Raw genomic sequence first — 7,772 nt, forward strand, 5'->3', positions numbered from 1 at the left:
GACTTTTTAGCCGTTAGGGTTAGAAGGGAAGGAGAGGTGGAAACACACGCACAAGCCTTTGACAATTCAAGTTTATTTTCTAAGTGTTTTCTATCATTGTTCTTAATAATATTTTATTATGATTGTTTGTAACTAGTTCTTTTGTTAGGGCGAAGCCTTGAGCCTTAGCATGAATATGTGATTTTATTAATTTGCTTATCAATGGATGCATGCTTGCTTTGAATTAGTAATCACTACGATTAAACTATCTAATTGTTTTAGTGATTCTCGACCATTAGGGTTTTTGGACAAGTAACTTGATGCAATTTATGTTGGAACATCACCTTGAAATTGAGGAGGGGTTCTTGTGATTAGTAATTTTAAGTTCACTTAAGGCGAACATCACCTTGAAATTGAGGAGGGGTTCTTGTGATTAGTAATTTTAAGTTCACTTAAGGCGAACATCACGCTCTTAAGGGTTGCATGGTTTTTCAAAGAGTTTTCACAAAGCTTAATGAGTCTTGCATGTTTATATTTGATTTGAACATCACAGACATGTTGCATGTTAGATATACGTTTTCGCTTGAACATCATGAGGAAAATGTGTATTAGAAAAACCTAACCTTCAAAGCATATATGTAGAAATTCATAAGTAATTGGTAAAATTGCATATGATTGTTAAGGGGACGGCGGAACCCTAGGCTTTACAAATTGACTTTCTTTAAATTGTTCTCTAGTTAATTTCTTTAATTGTTTTATTTTAAAATTCATTTTTATTATATTAAATTCTAAAATCAACATTTTCAAGTTAGTTTTAAACACACATTGTTCATTCAATCTCTGTGGAAAATGACCTTACTTGAGCTGCTATATTACGACAACCTTGTACTCTTGCAAGTATTTATAAGTATTTTTATCCCTACTTTTGCAGGGTGGTAAAAATTCCTATCAAATATAATAAAGATAGCTGGGAGGAAAAGTACATAAGTCAAAGAATACAAAGTATCCAACCAAAAGCACACAAACAGAAACTAAAGTGAAGAAACTTCAGTGTAAGCCCAGGCCTCTCCTAGTCCTTAAGTGGCTCCGCCACTAGTTGGTGTTCAAACTTGTAGCATATTAGAAACCTAACTACTAGAAAAACTGAGAAAAAGTCCTCGGCCGTCGGTCTGTGGTTTTGGCTTTAGGATTGACTGCACTCTCTTTTGATCTCTTTCCTCTTTACTTCTTCTATGTTTTAACAATTTCCATCAAGATATTGGTTGTGGTCACTCTTTTGCTATGGCGAAGCCTTTTATGTGTGTGTGTGTGCGCGCGTGAATTTTTTTTTTTTTTTTTTTTCCGGTGTGGTTTGTGTGGTTGAAAAAAAAGCTATGAGAAGGAAGCTTAATGTTTATTAGAGGTGACTCATACCAAAGCTTATATGCCATTAATTACACAATAATTAGACAGTTGTGCAGCTCAGTGCCTTTACGGTAGTTCTTCGGCATGCAAGGTTTAGTTATCCTCATGAATTGATTGTATTTTTCATGGATGAGTTATCCATGGAGTTTGATGTTTCTTTTGATGTGGCTAGTGACGAAGTCAAGAATTGTGGAGTGAATTAATGTTAGTGATAATTTATCAATACAAACAAGTTACAATTGTTCCGGCGAGGTTTCATGTCATGAAAACGTTGCATAATAGGTTCATTATCATAAAAGCAAAAACCTCTCTCTCAATGTAAACAATCAAGCTATCACTCAACTATTGATCTCCCATTTTGTTACGCAATGGTGTTTTGACAATATTCATAGCGCAAAACGCTCTTCACCAAAGCGATTGCAACTGGTAACATCAAAGCCAATGTAAGAAACTTATAAACTAACTTATAGCTTTCACACCTCCTGGTCTTCACCAATTCTTAAAAGATCACGAAGTCCTTTCAATGATGAAAGCTCACCATGCATCTTCATATCATGAGTATAATTGTCTCCACATGATCAAAATCTTGAGAATAAAATTGGGTGAAACAAATTATTCTTTGTTGGTCACAAGATGCAAAATTATTCACCGAACTCAAACATGCCAAAAGATTATTAGTAACAGCTTTGAGTTAAGTACAATAAACCCCCATTGCACTTAGATATGGAACTTCATGATCCATAACCTTTTTAGGGTGTGTAATTCGATTGGTGGACCAGAATACTGTCAGAATTATGCTTGGGCTTCAAGTCTAGATGAAAATGAGTTTTCCTATGATCTATTATCCAGATTTCGACTTTACGTGTGAGGCAGTTTTCTCAAGCTCTTCAAGAGTAAGTGAGATTTAAGTCATCAACATAGACTACAACTCTAGAAATTTCAGATTGTACACGCAAGGGCATAGTACCCATTATTGGTCAAGTATTCACTTAGACAAGTATACCATATCCGCTCGGATTGATTTAATCTGTAAAGTGAATTTAATCAAATCAAGAGGATGTTCTGTTATTTAGAACTATTTAAATCAGTCCATGTAAGTCCTTCAAAAACTTCCATGTAAATTTCATATCATGATCCTGTTAGATACGTTACAATCATATTTATAAGATACAATCAATCCAAGACATATGAGAGAAGCCTTGTGCCATAGGCTTCATTATATCGCACTATTTCATTCATATTATTGCGCTTTTTTTAGTTAAATGGTGTTGGAACCACTGGCTCAAACACTTTTAGATTCATCTTGGAATCTAATTCAACATGGATTATTTCTTTCTAGTTGGTCAATCAGTTCAATGTCGATTACATCAACAAAATGCAGTTCGATATCTTCATTCTCACTATTTCGGGTTGTTACCACATTTGTGAATATCATTGATGATAATCTCATTTAATTCCATAACTCATCCATGCATGCATAATAGACTGAAAACTTCAGGTTTTGGTTACTCCAGATTAATTTTATGAGGTTGAACGTTTAAAATAGCGAACGAGGAAGAGATTCATTTATTCCATGCTAATCTAGTTCTGGGGAGGTGAATCCTTCAAATCTAGTGAAATGTCTCTATTTAGGCTAATGATAGATGATTGGCTAGCCGCTAGTGTACTAGGCCAGCCTAGTAGTATGACGTAACGACCTTCTTGGGGTTACTAGTTTCACACTAGGAGCAGCTGGTCCTTTGGAGATGGTTTTGCCACACCAGTTAGGTGCATTTATCCTTACAGGCACATTTATAGTTATATATGTGATATCGTCACTTTCGCTAGATTAAAGAAAGCGTCTGGTTACACTTTGATGATATAGAATACGAGGATTGAGATGAGACATGGTGGGGACGTACACGATAATTTGTGCCATTGTTCAGGAACATTGATGTTCTTATCTCCACGTAGCGGCAAGAAGACTGTCTCATATAAGTGACTCTTCGCAAACTAATGGAAAATGGATCGTTTGGCAAGGGCTCTAAAGTGCTCTAGGGAGAATCATGATCAACAATGATTCACATCCTTTTGTGAGGATCCATTGATACATTGCAGTGGCATAATATGGCACATAAGGTGTACACCCAAAACGCATACTTACAAAACATCAAGTTCGTACCCAATTACCTATGGCAATGCCAAAAAAGAATTGAGTAGAAATAGACCTCAACCTGACCAACATATATGCATGCAAGATTGCATAGCCTTAAGCAGAAAGCTTAGTACACATCACCAAGGTCATGTGTTCATTTAAAAGGCATTTTATGAACCCTTTTGCAAGACCAATTAGGTGTGAATGTAGGGAATTGAATGTGTTCAATTAGACATGGCTTAATCAAGAATAAGATATGATTAATTATTAATTATATTGGATCAATTATTTAAGCCAATTGGACATAGCTTTAATTCAATACATTTTGGGCTTTATTTAATTAAGGCTTTTTAGCTAGAATGGTCCCTAAGATTTGCATAACACATCAATTTGGTCCCTGAGATTGAAAATCAACAGAAATGGTCCCTAAGATTGTCCACCATCCATTATTTTGGTCATTCTGTTAAAAACTCCGTTAAGTGTCCTAAGGCTCTTGACCGGAAGTTTGGGCAATTTTCAAAGCTTCATAACACAATCGTTTCTTAACCAAATTCGACCCATAATATATCAAAATGAAGATAGAAAAGTGTAGAACAACATTATACCTATTTGGAAGCCCAATGGTTACCATAGATGGTTGGAAAATAGCCTAAAAGGTGACTGGTTCGGGGGAAAACTAGAAAACTCGCAAGAAATTGGGTAAACTTTAAACGTTCATAACTTCTTCAATAATCAACAAAATCGAGTGATTTAAAAATGAAAATCATACTTATTGACGAGACAAAGAGAATGGTACCTTTCTTGATGGCTAACTCATCGTGGTGTGGCTGAAAAATGACTTGAAAGTCTTAAAGACTAAGACAGCCACTTTCGAGTCGTTTTCCGGCCAAACCACTGCGAGTTAGCCTTCGAGAAAGATCCCATTCTCTTCATCTCGTCAAGAAGTATGATTTTCGTTTTTTAATCACTCAATTTCTTTGAGTATTGAAGAAGCTATGAAAGTTTAAAATTTACCCTGTTTCCTGCCAGTTTTCCTGCAGACCAGTCACCTTTCAGGCTATTTTCTAGCCATCTTCAACAACGGTTGGGCTTCTAAATAGGTATAATCTTGTTCTACACCTTCCTATCTTCATTTTGATATATTATGTGTCGAATTTGGTTAAGAAACGATTGAGTTACGAAGCTTTGAAAATTGCCCAAACTTCCGGCCAAGAGCTCCAAGACACTTAACGGAGTTTTTAATGGAAGAACCAAAATAATGAATGGTGGACAATCACAATGACCATTTCCATTGAATTTCAATCTTAGGGACCAAAGTTATGTGTTAGGCAAATCTCAGGTACCATTTCAGATAAAAGGCCTTTAATTAAAAAGGGTTAAAGTCAAAAGCCTAAAGTGGGCACGTGCTTGGGCTTGATGTATAGAACAAAGCCCATGGCATCAAAGCCTAATGAGGGGCGATTAAAGGGGTGCGACAAGGGGTCTATATATACCATTTATGTTTCTTTCATAACCCTAATGCAAAGATTATTCAGTTTTATCCCTTAGAAAAAAAAGAGAAAAAAATAAACCAAAGCCAAAACATCTTGTGTGTTGCCAAAACATTATTGATCCAAGTGAGATATTACTTTAAATCAATCACTCTATCATTCGTGGTTAGATTTATCAGTGTGGTTACTCTTAGAGGCTCAGCAATTGGATGATCCAACAAAGCGGCACGTGGTGGCTAAGGATTCAAGTAAGTTAAGCTTTTAATCCTTGTTCTTTATTGAGTTATCAATTACAATCAAGATATAATTGATATATTCTATGTTATTTATTTATTTATTCATTGTTGTATATTTAATTATTCAAATTAAATTTATTTCAATAATATGCCCAGACCCAACATTATGCACTCCTACCAAGAAACTCTTGATTGCAACTACTGTGTCTGCTGAGAACTGACGACAACAACTGCCATCATTGTATCATGATGTGACTACTTCTTAAGTTGTACAAACTCAAGGGAAAGTGTTGTAAGTAGTATTATTTTAGAAATGTGATTGCATAAACTTGTGTAGGAATCCCAATACGATTTGAAGATCAAATCCTCATAGGCTTTGTATTACTTGTAAAACAAGAAAGTTCATCTTGATTAGTATAAATAAAGGCACAAGGCACATTGTTAAACAATAATTCTCACATATACCTAAGCCATTCTCTCTGCCATCTTCCTATCTCTCACCCGCACTTATAGTTTAGTTTACAACAAAATACAGTAATTTTGTAAAAAGAAAATTGAAACACATTTGTGTCACATTCAATTGTCACACTTAATATCATACCAATTTTATTTTCATGAAGTCAACTGTCTAAAGTAATTTTTTGTAAAGGGTTATGAAATCTTTGAATCATGGATGTCATTATTCTCTCCTCTTTTCGGTCAAGTGGAAGTCATTATTCCTATGTTCTTTGGCAACCTAGTTTTGCTACCTTTATCTTTTTTCACATAGGCACACACCTAATGTGGTCAAATGTAAAAGCAAACAGCATATTGATTATAGTTGATTATTTAGTTACATCCAACTTAATTTCCAGTCTAATTGATTTGATAGCATGGTGGTATCTATGTAGCTGACCATGCAAACCAAATATTAAGAAGCTAACAACAACCATAATTTATGTTATAAAGTATTATGGAATACTACAACTTTTTGCCCCTAACAAAGCCTTTTTGCGATGGTTTATATATTTGGTACAATTCTTTTTTATTGAAAGTGATATTTTTCACTAATTTATAATAATTGAGATGAAGAAAAGTTTGAACTCGGAACAGAAGAATGTTAAGAAGAAAGCCCTAATCACTAAGATAATTTAACACTTGCACATATGCTACAATTTTAAAATCTATATGTGCATTAATTTTTCAATTATGTTTGGTTTATCAAACTTGTTATTAAATGATGTGGCAGTGTAATTATTACTCATACATAATGAGATTCAGATTGTTTGAACAACTAAAATATTATAACATTCTTACCTGTGCAACTACTTTGTTTTAAGTTGTCTTTTTTTACACTATAGATAGTGGAAAAGAAAGGGAAGAGTAAAAAAAATAAAGAAGAATGAAGGATGGTGCAAGAATGTGAAATGAAACGCAAAAAATAAAAACCAAAAACTAAAAGTTCTTTTACTTAAGTTCTCTTCTTCTTCGTAATCCCCTTCATTTCTCCCACATCCCTCCACGTGTTACCTTTTTCATTCTTTTTCATTCCAATTTCTCTAATTACTTGTCGCATCGTGCGTTTGGGCTTCGGTTGAGCTGTTGTGGCTACAATGGTCATTGTCCCCGCCTGGCTTTGCTGCGATGGATGCTGACAACAGCCACGATGAGGGTGCTTTGCGGTGGTGGGGCTCTTCCTGCCATCGTATTGAGCCTTGAGGATCATCAACATGGGGCTACATCTTGGTTTCTGTTCTCAGGTCCAAATCCAGAACGTAGGGCGTTCCTAGTGTTGTTGTTTTAGAATTTTCTACCATTTTATCCTTTCTCTAGAGACTAATCAAGGAATTTTTCTAGGAAAAATTTCAATGACTAGGAGTGTATGAGAAATTGAACATAATAGAAAATTACAAAAAGTAATTACGAGAACCTTCTTCGAATATTTGAATCAAGATCTCAGTGAAAGCACCAATTTGAAGTAGTAAAAATCCGCAATTTTTAGTCTTGACGAATTTGTACCTACAAAGCAATTATCACATTTGATCAAAGACCAAAGTTTCACACACCCACGAGGTGGGGTATGGTTGGCCAATTCCGATGCCTATGCCAATTTCTCAGGAAAGAGCGAGTGGGCTTGTTTGTGTAGCAAAAACTTACCAGAAATCTGGTGGAGATGAGGTATTTATAGAAAGGAGTGGCCGACGATAGGGTTAGGGTTTTGCCTTACACATGGCCGGCTTCCCGTTGGCCATGGTGTGTCCATCCGTTGAATGAATGAGGAAATCATATTCCCAAGATATTAATTAGGAGACAATATCTTGGGATGATGATGGAAGCATCTACAATTGATTGTGGTAGAAATTCCTTATTTGATGGAGTTGATTTTTTATTACAAATGTATTAAAAGATACGATATAGTAATTAATCCTATCTTTAATGCATTTGACTTTTCCATGCCATGAACAAGGAGTTTGACCAGTCGTAGTCAGCTGTTTGGACCTCTAGAGATTTTGAGCTGTGCATAGGAGTATTTGTGTGCCATACCCATTT

Source organism: the organism of the source record quoted next, unplaced genomic scaffold (genome assembly GCF_019419815.1).
Source record: "Pyrus x bretschneideri cultivar Hongxiangsu unplaced genomic scaffold, Pyrus_bretschneideri_v1 Contig14, whole genome shotgun sequence".
NCBI lineage: Eukaryota > Viridiplantae > Streptophyta > Magnoliopsida > Rosales > Rosaceae > Pyrus > Pyrus x bretschneideri.